Source organism: Heterodontus francisci, chromosome 4 (genome assembly GCF_036365525.1).
Source record: "Heterodontus francisci isolate sHetFra1 chromosome 4, sHetFra1.hap1, whole genome shotgun sequence".
Lineage (NCBI taxonomy): Eukaryota > Metazoa > Chordata > Chondrichthyes > Heterodontiformes > Heterodontidae > Heterodontus > Heterodontus francisci.
The window spans coordinates 86237416-86258249 of NC_090374.1; the positions used below are offsets into that span (position 1 = coordinate 86237416).

Here is a 20834-nt window from a genome sequence, read left to right on the forward strand (position 1 = left end):
TGAAAAAGCCTTAAACTTAGGCCTTTCTTCATAGTCAGAACCTCAATTCCGACACACTGCACCCTTATTTTGGTGGCAATTCGCTCTCCAATCAGAAGGCAGGATGCAAGCACGTGCAGGCACCCGCGCTCGAGACAGGAATTCCATTTTATCTCTGTCGTCAGAGGATTCTGGTCCCTAACGCGCATGTGCAAACCGCAACAGCCCCCTCGCCCATGACGTAGCTGCAGGGAGTGGCGCGTGTCAAACACAGAGTGCATAGTTTAAGAATTAGTTACTGCTTTTTGCATGTTTAATTCTGTTACTCGAGCATCTCACAAGCTGCACTTCTGATGAGATTACCTCAAAAGATGAAGAAAAATATTAATCACTGATGGACCTGAAACGTGCCGATGGGACCCAATGACTATCGCGCAGGCGCACTTGTGTTCGCCGATCTGCAAGCGCATGCTCAGTTTTGCGAACGTTCCAGCTGGAACTCTGCCGTCATGTCCCAGCAGGCTTTGTGTGTTGCCGCGCATGCGGGCTGCCTGGGAACGGTTGTTCTCGACGAGCCAGTATTAAAAGTTAAAAAGTGCAGTGGTTGGAGGATTGGTCAATGTTTCCGGCTGGTGGTCTAATCTGTGGTTATTCAGCATTCCTGGCGTGCGATTTCTTCACTTCATTCTGTTATTGACGAGGTAGGTAAGGCGAGTCTGGGCGCAGCCGACAAACAAACCCGGCTGATCAATGGGAGGGATCGCCCTTCCAGTCTTAGTCTCAGCCCCAGTGGGGGCGACCCCGGCACACCTACTACCAGAGAGCCATCCTATCGGTGAAATGATCAGTAACCGTGCAGTGATAACTCTGGTCCGATTGCCCGATCCAGCCTCTGTAACCTATGCTGTGTGGCGGTACATCAGTTATTTGGCCTGATGGTGATTGATTGTGTTTATCTACAGTCACAACCTGCAACTTCATGCCTCTGTTTACTTACAACTTTATTTCAATGAGACGCAGAATCGCCTCTTTATAGCAGACTGTTGGTGCTGTTACGTCGAAGATTCAAGATTGAGGAAAGAGGGTAAAATGTCAATTTGATGGTGTATTGAATGTCTTGAGAAAAACTTTAGTATTTATAATACCTTGATTTCGTTTTGCTATACTGACACAATAGTTAACCTAAAAAATAACTTGTACTGCCAATATGTTTGAGTAACGGTGAAAATCATACTTGAATGTAACTAGTGTCTTTGCTAACTTTTATTAAATTTGATGGTGTTTTAAAAATGTTTTAGATCTCGCAATCACAGAATTGTTATAACACAAAAGGAGGCCATTCGGCCCATCGTGACTGCACCAGCTCTCTGAATGAGCAATTCACCTAGTGCCATTTCCCTGCCTTCTCCCTGTAACCCTGCACATTATTTCTTTTCAGATAATAACCTAATTCCCTTTTGAATGCCTCGCTTGAACCTGCCTGCACCACTCTTTCAGGCAGTGTATTCCAGACTTTAACCACTCGCATGAAAATGTTTTTCTTCATGTTATTTTTGCTTCAGATGGTTTCACAGGTCGGCGCAACATCGAGGGCCGAAGGGCCTGTACTGCGCTGTAATGTTCTAAATTCTAAATTCTAAATACTTTAAATCTGTGTGTCTTGTTCTTGATCCTTTCACGAGTGGGAACAGCTTTTCCCTATCTACTTTGTCCGGATCCCTCATGATCTTGAATCCCTCTATTAAGTCATCTCTCAGTATTTTCCAAGGAAAATAGTCACAACTTCTCCAATCTATCTTCATAACTGAAGTTCCTAATCCTTGGAACCATTCTCATGAATATTTTCTGCACTCTCCATTGCTTTCACATCTTTCCCAAAGTGTGGTGACCAGAACTTGGCTCAGTACTCCAGTTGAGGCTGAACTAGTGTCTTATGCAAGTTCAACATAACTTCCTTGCTCTTGGACTCTGTTCCCCTATTAATAAAGCCTAGGATACTGTTTGCTTTATTAACTGCTCTCTCAACCGGTCCTGCCACCTTCAGTGACTTATGCACATATACACCCTGATCCCACTGTTCCTGCATCCCCTTTAGAGTTGTACCCTTTATTTTGTATTGTCTCTCTGTGTTCTTCCTACCAAGATGAACCACTTCACATTTCTCTGTATTGAACCTCATCTGCCACTTGTCTGCCCATTCCACCAACTTGTCTGTCCTTTTTTTGAAGTTCTACACTATCCTCACAGTTCACCATGCTTCCAAGTTTTGTATCATCTGCAAATTTTGAAATTGTGTTCTCTACAGCAAGGTCTAGGTCATTAATATATATCAGGAAGAGCAAGGGTCCCAATGTTAACTTTGGGGTACTCCACCTTCCTCCAACCTGAAAAACATGCATTAATCACTACTCTGTCTCCTGTGACACAGCCAATTTCACATCCATGTTGCTACTGTCCCTTTTATCCATGAGCTATGACTTTGCTCACAAGCCTGTTGTGTGGCATTGTATCAAATGCCTTCTGGAAGTCCATTTACACCACAACAGCACTGTCCTCATCAACCCTCTCTGTTACTACTTCAAAAAAACTCCAAGTTAGTCAAACATGAGCTGTTGAGAAAGTTGAAGTGACTTGGTCTCCCCGATATTTCTCCTGTAGGGTGTATTAAGAATAGTATGTTTTATTCTCTAATAGGTACAGGTTCATGTTCTGGGGAAAAGTGTAGCAATTTTGAGTAAAACCAGTCCTACTTCTCTCAGATACAGAACGTGGAACTGGACTGATGTTAATTGGTGGAAGTAAATGAAACATAGAAACTTGAAAGAGAGCTAGCTAATGGCCAACATTTTTTATATATATATATGTATATATCCTGCTTGTTTTCCTAAAAAGAAAACTTGCATCTGTTGTCAACATTTTTCATTTTAAATTCCCATGTTCGCATTTATAACAGAAACAAATTATGTAAGCTTATGCTGTAGTTGCACTCGGCAGTTAGTGGTGGCATTGTCGTACATCACTTTTGTGTTTTCGAGCCCTTGTGGCTAACCAACTGGACTTCCCAAATTGCTTTGTTCTGATTTAAAATTTTTTTATTGTATAACATCGAAGAAATAAGAACAGAATTCATCACTTTAAAATGGGGACTGAAATAAATCTGCATGCCCTTGTCTAATTATTCTCCATTCTCTTGGCACACTTAACTGCATAACATGCTTGTATTACTTTTGGATTGCTTAAAAGTTCATCTACAATGACAAAAAGTTGAATTTATAGGGCTTGTTTAACATAGACAAACATCACAAGGCACTTCAGAGATCTAAGGAAACAAGTGAATGCTATGTCAAAGGAAGAGGTATTTGGAGGGCTAACTTCAAAATGTTGCACTAAAAGCTGGGCTTTAAGATGGAGGAGTTCAGGGAGGGAATTGCAAAGCATGAGGTCTAAATGGATGAAGGTATAGTCACCAATGCTGGGTATTGGAATAGGGGAAGGGCAAAAGGCCAGAGTCAGAGAATTGAGTGCTTTGGGGTGGGGACTGTAGGGCTGGAAAGGTTAGAGATGGAGAGCCATGAAGGAATTTAAACATGTGAATTTTTATTGCAGACATTGGTAGCCTACAAACCAATCTACATCAGCCAGGAGGTGGGGAAACAAAACTTGATATGGGATAGAGTATTAGGATATGATTATTTGTCAATTGGGAACTACTCTTGGCTTCTTCCTTACTACTAATTTTATCTTGGTTGACATTGGAATATTTTAGTTGCAGCCATTTCCATGGATGTAGCCACTCTGAGCATTAATGGTTATCATGCTTTATTGAGAGTTTACCCCTCTGATGACTGGAATGCTTTATTCCATGAATGTTTGTGGCAGTCTTTCATGTTTTCCTATTTAGAAATGATCTTGGTTTTGATGAATCCTAAATTTCCTTCATATCTTCAATCCTCTCGAATAAGGGATTCCAAAATGTGAACAGTGTATTACTGACCGTTTCAAAAACTTGAATTGCTGTGCAATAATTTTCTTGCTGTAAGGATTTTGGAAATTACAGCATAGAAATGGGCGTTTGGACCATGAAGCCTTTGCTAATGCTTTCTCCAACTAAAGCCATCTACTGTAATGCCCTTTCCCTGTAATCTTTTATATTTCCTGATTGGGCGACGCAGTGGTTAGCACTGCAGCCTCACAGCTCCAGCGACCCGGGTTTAATTCTGGGTACTGCCTGTGCGGACTTTGCAAGTTCTCCCTGTGACCGCGTGGGTTTTCGCCGGGTGCTCTGGTTTCCTCCCACAGCCAAAGACTTGCAGGTTGATAGGTAAATTGGCCATTATAAATTGCCCCCAGTGTAGGTAGGTGGTAGGGGAATTGAGGGAAGGTGGGGATGTGGTAGGAATATGGGATTAGTGTAGGATTAGTATAAATGGGTGGTTGATGTTCGGCACAGACTCGGTGGGCCGAAGGGCCTGTTTCAGTGCTGTACCTCTAAATAAAAAAAAATAATAAATTGATCAAATTCCCTTTTTATTGGTACAGTCCCTGCGGCTATAGTTGCTCTGATAAATCAGTCCATGTTTTAATAATTCCCTGGAAATATTTCTCTTAAATTTCCCTTTCCTTCTGCTAATTGTCTGCCCATGCCCCTTTGTTACTTTTTCTACTCATTGTAACTTGGTGACTTTTTACCCTCTGATCAAATTAGATTAATACCATTGTGCAGAAGAATGTCCCAGGGAGCTAAATTCTTGGCTGGCAATAGTGGGGCCAAGGCTGGGGGGAGAAGAGGGTTTGGTGTGAGAAACGCTGAAGGTGTGATGAAGGATCACAGAGTTCTTTTCGTTGAAGCAATTTGTTGGAGCTAGAGGAGTTTCTTGTGATAGGGATAGATGAATCTGTGAAAAGATTTAAGTAAGAGTCTGAGAATTTTAATTGGTGCTATTTTGGGGATAGGAACGAATACAGGCCAACAAGAACAGGGTTGGTGACTGAGTGAGCTTTGATATGGGCAGTCAGGTTTTAGGTGATAAGATTATGGAGGATAGGAGGTCAGCTAGTCTGCTGGTGAGCAACGTACAGATGATGGTTGCAGCACCAGATGAATTGAGGATTTGGATATTGTTAGGCCATTGGAAGTAGTCAGCTTTTGCAGTGGACACGATATGGACATGCAGTGTAAGCTTAATGATCAAATGGGGACATTGAGGTTTCCAACAGTCTGGTTCAAAATGGTAGCTGGGAATGGGGTTTGAATCTGTGGCAAGCATAAAGAGTTTCGGTCGGGGCTCAAGACTGAATGCGGTCTTCCCAGTGTTTAACTGGAGAAAATGGCAGCTCATGCAAGACTAGATGCTTCTATAAGCAGTGACAACACAGGCAGTGAAAGAGTATAGGCAGATGGTGGAGAATTGGAGCTGGTTGTTGTCGGAAGCTTGCTGTACTGTCTTCGGATGATGTAACCAAAGGACAAATTGCAAATGACGAAGAGGAGGGGCCCAAGGGTAGATCCTGGTGGGACTTTAGGGGGAATATGTAACGGTGCAGGGAAGCCATTGCTGGAGATGCACTGGTTACTGTTGGGTTGGTAAGCATGGAATTGTGAAGGCTGTTGCATTGGGCTGGCCAACAGAGCAGAGATGTTTGTTGAGGATAGTGGTCTGTATTGAAGGCTGTAAGGAAGGTGAAAAGGGTGAGGTGGGAAATGTATCCTGGTCACAGGCTACATTGCTTTTGGCTACAGTGTTGTGGCGGGACATTCAAAGTCTTTGGAGAGGAAAGGGAGGTTGGAGATGAGGCAGTAGTTTCCAGTACAGTGGGGTCAAATATGCATTTTTTTGAAGGGGGATGCCTCATTCTGTTATGCTAAAACTGCTCAGTACTTCAGAATCATCCCCTCTTCTCCATGACCCATTATTTCCATAAAACTCTACCCTGTGCTTCCTCCTATTTAACTGAGTTAAGCTTCTGACTTCGTCCGTTGCAGATGGTGACGATTTCTACTTTCGTGACAGTGCCCACCTCTTCCCATCAGCTGCTGAAAACCTCTTCTGTGCCTTTGTTACCTGGCTGGCTGGCCCACCATCCTCCACATCTGTAACCTGCAGCTTAACTAAATCTCTGCTGCCCCAATCTTATTCCCCACCATGACCTGCTTCGCCATCATTTCTGTCCTTGTTGCCTTACCATAGCTCCTGGTTCCCCCAATGCCTCCAGTTTAAAGTGCTCATCCTTGTTTATATCACTTTGTGACCTTGCTGCTCCTCATCACTGTAACCAACAACTCCCTTCACCAAACTCTACCTTCCTCTGACTCTGGTTTCTTTTGTTTTCCCTCCTCTGTTTTCTCATCATTGGCAGTTGTTCCTTCAGTTACCTCGACATCATCGAATTTCCTCCATAAACCCCACGGGCTCTCCACCTTGTTCTCTAAGGCCCTCTTTAAAACCAATCCCCTTGACCAAGCTTTTGGTTAACACTTTTAATATCTTTCTTTGACATGGCATAATTTATTTTTCTTAATACAAATTCATTGAGCACCTTGATGATTTTCTATGTTAAAGGTGCGATGTAAATACAAGTCATAGTCTTTGAGTTGGTGTCACTTCAGGAAGACATACTTCGTGCAGTCGTGAGGGACCGCTGCATTGTTGAAGGGGCTGTTCACATGACCTGTTAAATCGAGATGTTGCCTGCAAACTCTGGTGGTTTAGATTCCATGGGGCCATTTCAAGAATGGTGTGGAGTTTTCTGATTCTTAAACAATCCTTCTTTGATCAAGACCACTAAATGCAGATTAATTGGCAGTTGATCATATTGCTTTTTGTAAGGTATTGTGTGCCTGCTTTGGTTACATTTAAATTTCACTTCTTCAAAGTAATGAATTGTATGTGAACCACTTTGAGACACCAAATGTATTAAGATGCTACATAATTGAAAACCTTGTTTTCGTAACTTGTTTGCTCTGAATTGAGTTTTTAACATGTGAAGTGTTAACTGAGTTCAGAATGAAGCGTTATCTAATTTACTTTAGGTCAGGAAGTCAGCAACATTGCTTTCTGAGAAGACGATTGTGCTTGACTGTTAAATGCAATGGGGAGGCCAAGTACGATAAAGAGGGATCCTCAGTCAATATTGTTTACTTTGACCACCTTGTTATTGTGAACAGGGCATAAGCCACAAGGAAGTGGTCAAAGGTTGCTGTATCAGTGACCTTGAGACCTCTGAAATGGCAAAGCATCTTGAGGTAGCTTAGTTGAAGTGCAGACAATCGATATGGATGGAACAGTTGGCGTGATGAGTAAGATTAAATGAAGATGGGGCTAAGACATTGGCAGAGGGTGTGCAGATGTATGTTCAGGTTTGTGGGTCATAGAGCAGTGGTGACAAGAACTCGGAAGGAAAATGTGAGGAGGTACTTGAATAGGGAAGAGATTCCTTGAGATTCAAGGGAGAAATTTAAGCTGGGCCGTGGTGATGAGAGTCGAGGTTTAGTTAGGGTGGGAGCATGTAGTGTGAAGCTGTGTGCCGTGAAACATGGCATAATTAATTTAGAACGAGTTGTGGCCATTACCCAAGTTCCAGTCAGTTCCAGCATATCACTAGCTCTATCTAAGATAGCTTTATGGCCAGAAATGCATGAGAATTCTTAGTGCAAAGCAGGGTGGTGGTTGACAAACTGGTGAGGTCATTGGATAAAGAACAAAGAAAATTACAGCACAGGAACAGGCCCTTCGGCCCTTCAAGCCTGTGCCGATCCCGATCCTCTATCTAAACATGTCGCCTATTTTCTAAGGGTCTGTATCTCTTTTCTTCCTGCCCATTCATGTATCTGTCTAGATACATCTTAAAAGACGCCATCGTGCCCGCATCTACCACCTCCGCTGGCAACGCGTTCCAGGCACCCACCACCCTCTGCGTAAAGAACTTTCCACGCATATCCCCCCAATGGAGACAATTGATGGAAAAAAGAACAGATTTGCTGGAGATTAACTTGATTTCTGGGGTATAACGTGTGTGGGAAGTTTACAAGGAACTGGTGATGAGACAATTGAAATTATTGCCCTGTTGGAACCAGCAGAGGTTACTGAGCAAAGTGGTGGATACGTAGAGCAAAGCTAAGGCAAATTGTTATGAATTAAAATACGTGCAATTCAAAAAGTTATGGTTTAAACCTCAAAATGTAGTAGCTTATGACGAGTCTATGAAGTGCCAATTGAGTTGAACAAATCTAGTAATTGTTAATCTCAAAATAATCAAAGGGACCAGCAACTTGAATTTATGTAGTTTCTTTAATATGGAAATCCTGATGTGCTTCACAGATTGGGGTTGTTAGGGTTGTGGGGGCCAGAGGTAAGGAAAACTGATCTTCAGCCAGGAGAGAGATTAGGAAGGTGACCAAAAACTTAGTCAGAGGTGGATCTTCAGGTTTCAAAAAGTGGGAAGGCAGAGATGGAGAGCTTTACCAAGGGAGTTCTGGAGTTTAGTTTTTAGTTTTAGAGATACAGCACTGAAACAGGCCCTTCGGCCCACCGAGTCTGTGCCGACCATCAACCACCCATTTATACTAATCCGACACTAATCCCATATTCCTACCACATCCCCACCTGTCCCTATATTTCCCTACCAGGGGCAATTTACAATGGCCAATTTACCTATCAACCTGCAAGTCTTTTGGCATGTGGGAGGAAACCGGAGCACCCGGAGGAAACCCACGCAGACACAGGGAGAACTTGCAAACTCCACACAGTTGGACAGGGATTGCTGGAGGAGATTAGAGATAGGGCGGAATATGGTAATGGATGGATCCATAGATGAGAATGAGGAACTTGAAATTGAGGACTTGGAGCAGCTGTGGGTCATCAATGGTTGGAGGTGAATGGTCAGTAGGACTTGGTGCAGCGTGGAATACTTGCATAGAAACGGGCCATCTGGCCCAACCAGTCCCTGCCAGACTTTATACTCCACTCGAAATTCCTCCCATCCTCCTTCATCTAACTCGATCATCATAATCCTCAATTTCCTTCTCCCTCTTGTGCTTATCCAGCCTCCCCTTAAATGCATCTATACTGTTCCCCTCAACTACTCCCTGCTATAATGAATTCCACAATCTCATCAGGCTCTGGGTAAATATGTTCCTTCTGAATTTCCTATTGGATTTCTTGGTGACTATCTTATATTTATGGCCTCGAGTTATGCTCTTCCCCACAAGTAGCAACATATTCTCTTTGTCTATTAAGTCTTTAAAATTATCAGAAGTTCTTTGTTTTAGGTCACTTCTCAGCCTTCTCTTTGCAAGAGAAAAGAAAACCAGCTTGTTCATCCTATCCTAATAGGTATAACCTTGCAGTTCTGGTGTTAACCTTCTAAATCTGTCTTGCATCCTCTCCAGTGCCTCTAAAGTTGTTAAAATATGGCGATCAGAACTTAGCTGTCCTAATTTGGTGTCATCTGCAAATGTAAAAATTTTGTGATTCCAAATTCGAATTTGTTAATATAAATTGTTAACAGAAGTGATCCCAGCACTGATTCTTGTGGGATCCCAGTTACCACCACCTGCCATTTTTAACAGCTACCCTTTACTTCTACTGTCTGCTTTCAGTCTTGTGACCAGCTGCCTATCCATTCTGCTACTTGTCCTCTGGCTCTGCATGCTGTGACCTGATGTATAAATGTAAAATTTGGTACCACATCGAAAGCCTTTGGAAACCTAGGTATTACGTTTACTGTGTTTTCTTTTTACTCATTCGTGGGATGTGAACATTGCTGGCCAGCATTTATTGCTCATCCCTAATTGCCCTTGAGAAGGTGGTGGTGAGCTGCCTTCTTGAACCGCTGCAGCCTTGGGGTGTTGGTACACCAACAGTGCTGTTAGGAAGGGTTCCAAGATTTTGACCCAGAGACAGTGAAGGAGTGGCGATATACCATTCCAAGTCAGGATGGTGTGTGGTTTGGAGGGGAACATGCAGGTGGTAGCATTCCCATGCATTTGCTATCCTTGTCCTTCTAGATGGTGGAGGTCATGGCTTTGGAAGGTGCTGTTGAAGGAGGCATGGTGAGTTGCTGCAGTGCATCTTGCTGCTACTGTGTGTTGGTGGACAAGGGAGTGAATGTTGAAGGTGGTGCATGGGGCGCCAATCAAATGTGCTGCACTGTCCTGGATGGTGTTGAGCTTCCTGAGTGTTATGGCTGCACTCATCCAGCCAAGTGGTGAGTATTCCATCACACTCTTGACTTGTGCCTTGTAGATGGTGGACAGGCAATCCAATAGGAAATTTAGAAGGAACTTATTTACGCCAAGAGGTGAGTTGTTCGCTGTAGAATTCCTAGCCTCTGACCTGCTCTTGTAACCACAGCATTTATGTGGCTGGTCCATTTCAGTTTCTGGTCAATGTTAACCCCCAGGATGTTGATAGGGGTGGATTCAGTGGTGGTAATGGAATTGAACGTCAAGGATAGATGGTTAGGTTCTCTCATTTGCACTGGTCATTGCCTGGTGCTTAAGTGGCAAGTAACATTCACAGCACACATCAGCCCAAACCTGAATGTTGTCCAGGTCTTGCTGCTTCAGCATCTGAGGAGGTGTGAATGGTGCTGAACATGTGCAATCATCAGTGAACATCCCACTTCTGACCTTATGATGGAGGGAAGGTCATTGAAGCAGCTGAATATGGTTGGGCCTCGGACACCACCCTGAAGAACTCCTGCAGTGATGTCCTGGGACTGAGATGATTGGCCTCTAACAACCACAACCATCTTCCTTTGTGCTAGGTATGACTGCAACCAGTGAAGTGTTTTCCTCCTGATTCCCATTGACATCAGTTTGGCTTATGCTGCTTGATGCCATACTTGGTCAAATGCTGCCTTGATGTCAAGGGCAGTCACTTTCACCTCTGGAGTTCAGCTCTTTTTGTCATAGTATAGACCAAGGCTGTAATGAGGTCTGGAGCTGAATGGCCCTGGTGAAACCCAAACTGGGGGTCAGTGAGCAAGTTATTGCTCAGTAAGTGCTGCTTGATAGCACTGTTGACAGCCCCTTCTATCACTGATGATCAAGAGTAGACTGATGAGGGGTAATTGGCCAGGTTGGATTTGTCTTGCTTTTTGTGGACAGGACATACCTGGGCAATTTTCCACATTTCTGGGTAGATCCCAGTGTTGTAGCTGTACTGGAACAGCTTGGCTCGGGGCGTGACTAGTTCTGGAGAACAAGTCTGTTGCCAGAATGTTGTCAGGTCGCATAGCCTTTGCAGTATCCAGTGCCTTCAGTTTCTTGATCTGACGTGGAGTGAATCGGATTGGCTGAAGACTAGCATCTGTGATGCTGGGGATCTCAGGAGGAGGCTGAGTGCTTGCGATTGAAGATGGATGCAAATGCTTCAGCCTGTCTTTTGTACAGATGTGTTGGGCTTCCCCATCATTGAGGATGGGGATTCTTGTGGAGCCTCCCCCCTCCTGTTAGTTGTTTAATTTTCCACCACCATTTATGACCGGATGTGGCAGGACTGCAGAGCTCTGATCTGATCCATTGGTTGTGGGATCGCTTAGCCCTGTTTATCGGATGCCGTTTTTGCTGTTTGGCATGCAAGTAGTTCTGTGTTGTAGCTTCACCAGGTTGACACCTCATTTTTAGGTATGCCTGGTGATCTCTTGGCATGCCCTCCAGCACTCTTCATTGAACCAGGGTTGGCCCCCTGGCTTGATGGTAATGGTAGAGTGGGGGATATGCCAGGCCATGAGGTTACAGGTTGTCGTTGAATACAATTGTACTGATAGCCCACAGCATCTCATGGATGCCCAGTTTTGAGTTGCAAAATCTGTTCGAAATCTATCCCAGTTAGCATTACCTTTGTTCACTCTGTCACCTACCTGTGGGAGGATTTGGGGCATATTTGCATTTTTTGTGAGGTGGGAGTCTGGCATGATGTTTAAAAGGATTTTGGAAGCAGGCAATGTTGCCCAAGTGGAAGTCAGCAATGTTGGTGATACTCCAGTTTAGTGGGACTTAAAAATTACCTTGGATTAAATAAAATGCCAATTTGATGCACTGTTTGGTTTAACTTGGGAGTGACAAGGGCGAGGTTGGAATACATCATAACGGAGCAGAGCTTGTGAGGCCAAAAATGATAGTTTTGATCTGCATTTCTTGAATTGGAGGAGGTTGCCACTCATTCAGGACTTGATTGAGAAAATCGAGCAGGGTATCATCAACATATGTGTGAAAGCTGACCACATGCTTGCAGCTGATGTTGCTGAGGGTGAAATTGAAAAAGACTGAAGAGACTGCAACAAATGCAGAACAGTAAGTAACATTGTCAGTAGAATGCTGAACTAAATAACTAATGTGTCAGACAAGAGGTTGTTACAGAGGATTAGGGCTGATGGGATTGGGGGAGGGGAGGGGTGGGGGTGCAATATGTTAACTTGAATTGAGGATTGGTTAATGGACCGAAAACACAGAAGGAATAAGTGGATCATTTTTAGGATGATGTAACATCATATGCTCTTAAGTGGAATGCCACAAGAATTGATGCCTAAGCATCAGCTGTTTGCAAATCTATATCAATGACTTTGAGGGAACCAAGTGTAATAGCTCTGTTTGTTGATGATACAAAGCTAGATGGGAAAGTAAGCTGAGGATGCAAAAGATTGATAGATGGTTCAGTAATTGGGTAAAAATGGCAGATTTTTATTTACATCGGTTCTTGGGATGTGGACACCAATGGCAAAGCCAGCATTTATTGTCCATCCCTGATTTATTTTAAGAAGATGGTGTTGAGGCACCTTCTTGAACTGTCGCAGTCCATGCGGTGTAGGTACACCCACACTGCTGTTCGGGAGGGAGTTCCAGGATTTTGACCCAGCAATTGTACAATTGGCGATTATAGTTCCAAATCAGGGTGATGTGTGACTTGGAGGGGAACTTGCAAGTAGTAGTGGTATCATGCATCTGCTTTCATTGTTATTCTATATGGAGTATAATGTGGGAGGAAGTGTGAAATTATCCACTTTTCATAGCAAGAATGGAAAAACATTTTTTAGAAGTTGTAAATGTTTATATACAGAGGATGTGGGTATCCATGCACACACATCACAATGTTAACAAGCAAGTACTGCAAGCAATTATTATAATTGATTATATGGCAAGGGGGTTGGAGTACAAGAGTAAGAAAGTCTTGCTGCATTTATGCCGGGCATTGGCGAGACCCCATCTGAAGTATTGTGTGCAGTTTTGGTCTCGCCTAAGAAGGAGATACTTGCCTTAGAGGGAGTGCAATGAAGATGGATTCCTGGGATGAGAGTTGTCATATGAGGAGTGATTGAGCAGAATGGGCCTATACTCTCTGGAGTTTACAGGAATGAGTGGTGATCTCATTGCAAGGTATAAAATTCTCAGGGGTCTTTCTTTGCAGGGTAGATGCTGTGAGGCTGTTTTCCCTGGCTGGAGAGTCTTGAAGTCATGGTCTCAGGATAAGGCATCAGTCACTTAGAACTGAGATGAAGAGAAATTTCTTTGGAATTTTCCCCCAGAGGCCTTGGAGTCAATCTGGTATATTCAAGACTGAGATTGATGCAGTTTCAGGTACAGAGAATCGAAGGATGTGGGGATAGGGCAGGGAAGTGGAGTTGATTTTGGTAGGTCAGCCATTATCTTATTGAATTGCAGAGCAGGCTTGAGGAGCTGCATGGCCTACCCCAGCTGTTTATGTTCTAAAACAGAGGAAGCCTGAAAGCTTTATTGGGCTTTTGAGTATTGTGTACATTTGTGGTCACTGAGATGTATGATGTGTTCAAGCATTGGAGGTAGTGTTGAGAAGAGTCATGAGGCTGATCCCAAATGCAAGAGGTCTGAGTTGTGAGGTAAGATTGGAGTAATTTGGGATGTACAGACTTGTGCAGAAACACAAGCAGATAATTTTTTTTTTTGTTCACAAGATGTGGGCAGTGCTGGTAAGGTTGCATCTAATGCCCGTTCTTCGTTGCCCTTGAAGCTTGTGGTTAGCCTGTACCTTAAGCTGTTACAGTTACAGTGGTCATGATGCTCCCACTATGATGACAGGTAGGGAATTGCAAGATTTTGACAAAGTGACCGTGGGGGTGGGGTGTACAATGTTGTTTCCATGGCATTGCTACTCTTGCCTTTCTTGATATAGAGGTCATGATGCTGGCCGGTGCTCTTGAACTAAGTACTTAAGATGGAAAAATTAAATCTGGAAAATTACTACTTCAAACTAAATTGCAATGGCAGACCCTGGATCTCTAGTTTACACTAGTAAAAGGTAAATTTCAAGAAGTTCTTCCTTGTACAAAGAGTGATCAGTACATGGAATGGACTTCTAGATGGAGTAGTGGAGCTGGAAGCCCTCGAGAGCTTCCATTTGTTGCTGTATCCAACAACTGGATGCTGTAAAGCAGAGATTTTAGGACTTTGAGAAGATGAGCTGAATGGCCTTCCTTATCTGCAGTTAACTTGTCATTTTCTGACATGGCAAAGCTAGATCCGGAGATTAATAACTGAGCTAGTTGTGTGCCAAATACATTCAAACTGCACTGCTCTGACTTGAGCGAGTGAAGATGGGGACTGATGTAGGGAAGCAAGACAGCAAAAATACATTTTGCATTAACATACACACAAGCAAAACTTGAATTGCATAGAATTTGCAGCACAGCAACAGGGCACTTGGTCCAACAGGTCGATGCTGGTATTTATGCTTCACACAAGTCTCCTCCAACCTTGCTTCATCTCGCTTCATTCTATTCCATTCTCCCTTATGTACTTATCTAGCTTTTCCTTGAATGCGTCTATACTATTTGCCTCAGCTACTTGTGGTAGCAAGTTCCACATTCTAACCACTCTGGCTAAAGAAGTTTCTTCTAAATTCCTTGTTGGATTTATTTTTGACTGTCTTCTATTTATGGGTCCTAGTTTTAGACACCTCATGAGTGGAAACATCTTATCTGTTTCTACCCTATCTAATCCCTTCATAATTTTTTTTTTATGTAGACCTATATTAGGACATCTCTGTCAGCTGTTCTCTGGAGAAAAGCGCCCCAGCCTATATCGTCTTTTCTGATAGCTCTAAGTGGGGTACTTGATTTTTACTTGAAAGGAGAGAAAAAACAGTACATACATGTTGGGGATTTTGAGGATGTAGCTAATTATGGAACAAATTTTAATTCTGTGTAGTCATGTTTGAAAAGATTACACAGAATTGTAAATCTAAGAGAGGAATCAATAAGCAGCCAATTACTAATAGCTAATGTGGTCACATTTGTTTTTAAAAAAAGCTCCGACTCCCAACTTCACTCCACCAAAAGATAAAATTCATTTGAAGCTTAGGAGTGTCATCAAGGGACTGACAAAAATCAAGTCTTTTGGCTTCCTCTTCCAAGGGGTGTTCAGGAAAGCTGGGTAAACCAGGAATGAAGCACTTCTCTATGATTTGCATTGGTTTCCACCCAAGTGACAATTCTTTGTGTGGACCGGGACACTGTATGTTGGCAGATTATTTGGCGTATGAAACATCGCAGCTAAACCCGAGTCTCTCCTTGACTGAAAACCATACAAGCACTTTCTAGATATATTTAATGGATAACTCAACTGTCGTGGTTTTGTTTTTAATTGTTCCTCTTGTTATGTTTATAGAAATTAGTTAATAGGACATTGCTATTTGAAAGGAATTAGGCTGTTTTCTTTGCTTCTTCCCAAAAGCATAACGCAAAATGACATTTATTCTGTATTCACATACACGTGGATCTTTTTAAAGTACTTTTAAATCCTGCTTAAAATGACTGTCTATAATGGTAATTTTTCTCCACAATAATCTATCACTGACCTACAAACTCTTATTTATGTTTGGAACTGTCAAAACCAGTTAAGTTGGTAAGTTTTTTTTTGGATTTTTTTTTTTTTGTAGAAACAAGAAAGTTCAGTTAGTTGCATGATAAAAGGATTTTGATTTTTCTGTTTTCTGTAGATTTGTACTTGTTTCTTAGAACCTAGGATAATTTTGAATTTCAAACAATTGTACCTCAATTGTAATACTAAAAATTTGTAAATAGTCATCAGTTTGGACAAACGTAGTTCATAATTGAACGTCCCCCCCCCCCCCCATTGCCTATTGTTTCTTCACTGTGAACTCCTCCATGCTGAGCTGTTCTGCAGCAGCATTTTGATAGACCAAACAACTTCCTGGTAGAGATTTTGATGTTTTGAAATTCAAGATATTCTGGGCCTGACGCTTTTCCTTTTACTGTGGAAGAATTTCCATATTTTACTTTTGCAGTAATTTTTTTTTTAACAAGGGTTTATCCTCAGACCCCGCCTCCTCCTTCCCCCACCCCTTCCAATTTTTCTCTCATTTCTGAAATGCAAATGATTCTTGTTGGGCAATGGTTTGGGCTTTATGAACACTGGGGGAATAGGCGTCCTGTATCTTGCTCGACACCATTGTTGATTTTGTGAGCCTGAGTGATTGAGGGGGAGAAGGGGAAGGATCCCAGCCAAATCGAGTACTACCCATAGCCAATTTTCACACAAGCTCACCTTTTTCTAGTAGTTGTTGCTGGCTAATAATTGTGGGTGGAAAGCAGAGTTTTTTAAGCTGTTTCCTGCCTCCAGCTTGGATGCTTGGGTTGATTGTAATGCTTAGTTGACATCTGTTTGAGATCAGCCAACTAAACACATGCCGGGGTCAGGTCTAACCTATGTGGTTTAACGGCTTCTCTTGCCGCTCTTGCACCATTGCTTCTGGAGTCCCCCAAGGATCTATTCTTAGGTCTATTTTTTCAACTATATGCCGCCCTTCAGCGACCTCTTCTGAACACACAACCATCAATTTCCACATGTAAACTGAAGACACCCAGCTGAACCTCGCCACCATTTCTCTCTACCTTCCACTGCCTCTGATTTGTCAGGCTGCTTGTGCGACATCCAATATTGGATGAGCAGAAATTTCCTCGAATTAAACATTGGGAAAACCAAAGCCATGGTCTTCAGCCTCTGACTCAAACTCTGTTCCTTAACCACCATCTCTGTCCCTCTCCCTGGCTAATGTCTGAGACTGAACCAGACTGTTCATGGGCTTGGTGGCCTATTTAACTCTGTGCTGAGCTTCTGACTCAGTAACTTCAACAACACAGCTGCCTACTTCCATTTCTGTAACATCATCCGTCTTTGCCCTGCCTCAGCTCATCTGCTGAAACCCACATCCATGCCTTTGTTACCTCTAGACGTGATTATTCCAGTACTCTTCTGGCCAGCATCCCAGCTTGCCCTTTTTAAACTTGAGCTAATCTAAAATTCTGCTGCCTGTGTCTCAACTCGCACCAAGTCCCATTCACCCATCACCCCTTTGCTTCCTGATCTATATTGGCTCCTGGTCTGACAAGGCCTCAATTTTAAAATTCTCCCCCTTGTTTACAAATCCCTACATCCCCACAACCCTCCAAGATATCTGCGCTCTTCCAATTCTGGCCTCTTGGGCATCCCTAATTTTAATTGCTCCACCATTGGTGGCCGCACCTTCAGTTGCTTAGGCTCCAAGCTCTGGAATATCCTCCCTCTGCCCCTCTTTCCTCCTTCAGGACACTCCTTAAAACCTAGCTCTTTAAGCTTTTGGTCATCTGAACTAAGCTCCCGTTTTGTCGCTCGGTGTCATACTTTGTTTCGTAAGGCTCCTGTGAAGCGCCTTGGGATATTTTATAAATGATTGGATGTTGAGTTAGCAAGCTAGCCATGTCATTCACTAAATTCCTATATGCCCATTGATTTTGCTGTCCTTCACACATCCCGCAATTAGCAGCACTAAAGGTTTTTGAGCTGAAGAGTCTGGAGGGAAAAAAATCGAACAAACTGGGAACATCGAATGATGTCCTGCTCTGCAAATTGTGGGTCACGGTTCCTTATTCGTTCTGCATTGCAACAGTGACTATGCTTCAAAAGTACTTCATTGGCTGTCCGATTATCATGAAAGATGCTGCATAAATGCTAGTTTTTTAAAAACATGATAAAATAAGTTGATCTCCACCTTTTGGGGGTGGGGAAGGGTGGTAAGGTGCTGAAGGAGATACCCACGTGATTTTTCTTCAGTCACATTGTGCCATACTGATAGCATTTCCTCACCCCTTCCCCATATACATGTGGTTTTCAGAGTTATATCTTTTTTTATTTGTTGATTCTGCCCACAGATAAGCTTCCCCTTGATCTATATTTTGTTCCTGTTAGCTTATTTTTAAGTTCTACAGTGTTTCCAGAAGCATTTTTGCTTGGATGCCACATGTTTTAGTTCTGGTTTTTATTCATATACTCGCTTCAGGAGCGGTGTCTGAGAACCAGAATGAACCATTTTATACCTCATTTCTGGTAATAACGAGCCTAGGAATTGAACAGAAGCACTGAAGCTTCTGTTTACTAGATCCAACGCTCTATGACCTGTAGAACATAGACAACACAGAAGGAGGCCCATTGCCCAGTCACGTCTGCTGTCTCTTTGCCAGAACGATCCAGAACTATTCCCGCTGCCCCACATATTTGCTATTGCTTTGCTTTCATCATTTATCCAATGTTGCTTTAAATGACCGAATGGTCTTGGCCTTAATCACTTTCCATAGCAGAGCATTCCATGCTCCAACAATCCTCTGCGTACAGAAATATCTCCTAACCTTTCTCCTCACTCTGACTATAATAAATTGATCTCTCATCACTGACTTGCCAGCTAATGTAAACAGTCTCTCCCTATTCAATTGATCAAAGCCTTCAGTAATTTTGAAAGACTATTAAATCTAATTTTGCCATTATGGACTTGAGAAAACAGAAGATGGGAATGCTGTATCAAATTGTGGTTTGGCTATAAACTAAACAACAGATTTATTAAAGTGAACAGTGGCAAAGACTATGTAGCAATTTGCACTATTTTACAGAATTATCTTTTTTTTGTTATAGAAAATAGTGCAAAAAACTCTTTGCTAATATTCTTAAGATTAATCTTGTGTGGAGTGCTTCTCAGATTCTCCATGGAGCTTCTAGCCTTAATTGTGATCTCAGAAGGGGTGATCTAAGATGTGCCTCTGGTACTCATGATTTTGAGAAGAATCAAATATATTTAGATAAAGCTGTCAATCAAACATATAGACAGAGAAAATGCCAGCAGCTCGATCTACTATTTTTCAGAGTGTCAGCAATAAACTCCATTTTAAACTGACCAGCAAAGAAAATAGCATCTATTGCGGCAAAACAAGGGTTTCCTGTGCGATAAAATGGTGCGAACCTCCTTACAGTAGTCTCTTGGTTAGCTTGCTTTGTGTTTTTCTGTCTGGCTTTAAGTTTTGTACTGAATGCCAGTAGACATTGATGTTCTATGTCCTGTAGAGTCCAAAAATGCAGTGTGCATCCCATTATAAAAACAGCATTAAAGCCATCAAGTGCGCAGTTTAGATCCATCAGGAATATAGGGATGATGAACTAAAATTCTGGGAAATCTGAGATAGTAGGATACTTCAACCAGAGTAGAATGGCTCTCGGGAAATTTGATCAGTTTTCAAAATTATGAAGGTCTTGTGAATCAGGAAAGAATTTCGTCTGGCTGGAGAATCAGTGATGGAATGCTTTGCTACAGGGAGTAGTTGAGATAGCGATTTTTATGTCTTTTAAAAGGAAACTAGATGAACATTTTGAAGCATCTGAAGTTGCAGAACAAATGGGTATAGATCAGGACAGTGGGATTAGATTGCTGTGGCAAAGAGTAAACAAAGACACAGTGAACTGAATGGCTGTCTTCTGTAGTCCTTGACCTTTATCTTTGCCTACTGATGTACAATGGCAAAGCTCATGCAACTTGTAAGAAAAATAGACTCAATTATATTACCATCCCTTTACAAATCATTCTGTTTGGGGGGGGGGTGGGGGTGGAATTCTAAACTTTAAAAAACCTGTTCCCTTCCAGTTCTTCAAGGCTCTGAAGTTTCAGTTTGGCTCCCTCAGTGGTGGCGTCACCTAGAAGTCAGAAATTAATGATTCATGTCACGAGGGTTTCCATTTTTTGTTAAAACTGGAGAACCTATATTTTTAAAAACTGGAAAGGATTTCATGGATGCTGGAATCTTGAAGCTAAACTTTGGTTATTTTTCTTAAAAGGAAGGTCAACAGAAGGTTGATCAGTAAACAAATCTTACTGGAAAGCATCTGATTGCAAGTAAATACAGCAGGGAGTTCTGACCTAAAGGGACAGATGGGCGGCGCAGTGGTTAGCACTGCAGCCTCACAGCTCCAGGGACCCGGGTTTAATTCTGGGTACTGCCTGTGCGGAGTTTGCAAGTTCTCCCTGTGACCGCGTGGGTTTTCGCCGGGTGCTCCGGATTCCTCCCACTGCCAAAGACTTGCAGGTGATAGGTAAATTGGCCATTGTAAATTGCCCCTAGTGTAGGTTAGTGGTAGGGAATATGGGGTTACTGTAGGATTAGTATAAATGGGTGGTTCTTGGTCGGCACAGACTTGGTGGGCCGAAGGGCCTGTTTCAGTGCTGTATCTCTAAATAAATAAAATGTTTACAAGAAAATGACAGACCACGATTTATTGCTGCTGAACAGTTTTAGTTTCACTTTGAACTGTTTTTTTAAAAAAAAAAGCTGGTTGGTTTGGCTAAAAACAGGCAGTTGAAGTTTGCTTATTGGTCTGCTGGGAGAACAGAAGAACCAGCCAGCTCATCTTTCTCTCTTGAAAAGCATATGTGTGTACTGTTGCCGCCTGTATTTGAAGAAATCCTGAATGTTTGCAGAAACCTTGCATCTTTGAAAGAATTTTGCATTGAATGTGTGAGAATTGAATTCTTGGTTGCTGCACACCTGGTGTAAGACCTGTG

The 20834-nt window shown here is 42.5% G+C and overlaps 1 protein-coding gene across 3 annotated transcripts in view; it reads left to right on the plus strand.

The window, feature by feature from the left end:
• Positions 1-495: 495 nt before the first annotated feature.
• The window catches only part of fer (fer (fps/fes related) tyrosine kinase), a 409042-nt gene continuing 388703 nt past the window's right edge, over positions 496-20834 (plus strand). For 2 of the 3 annotated variants that reach the window (XM_068029798.1, XM_068029800.1), the window contains exon 1: positions 496-680. The gene's annotated coding sequence lies outside the window, so the exon portion shown is untranslated. Of the gene's footprint in view, positions 681-819; positions 1064-20834 lie in introns of those variants that run through there. The other variant, XM_068029799.1, reaches the window with a different exon arrangement.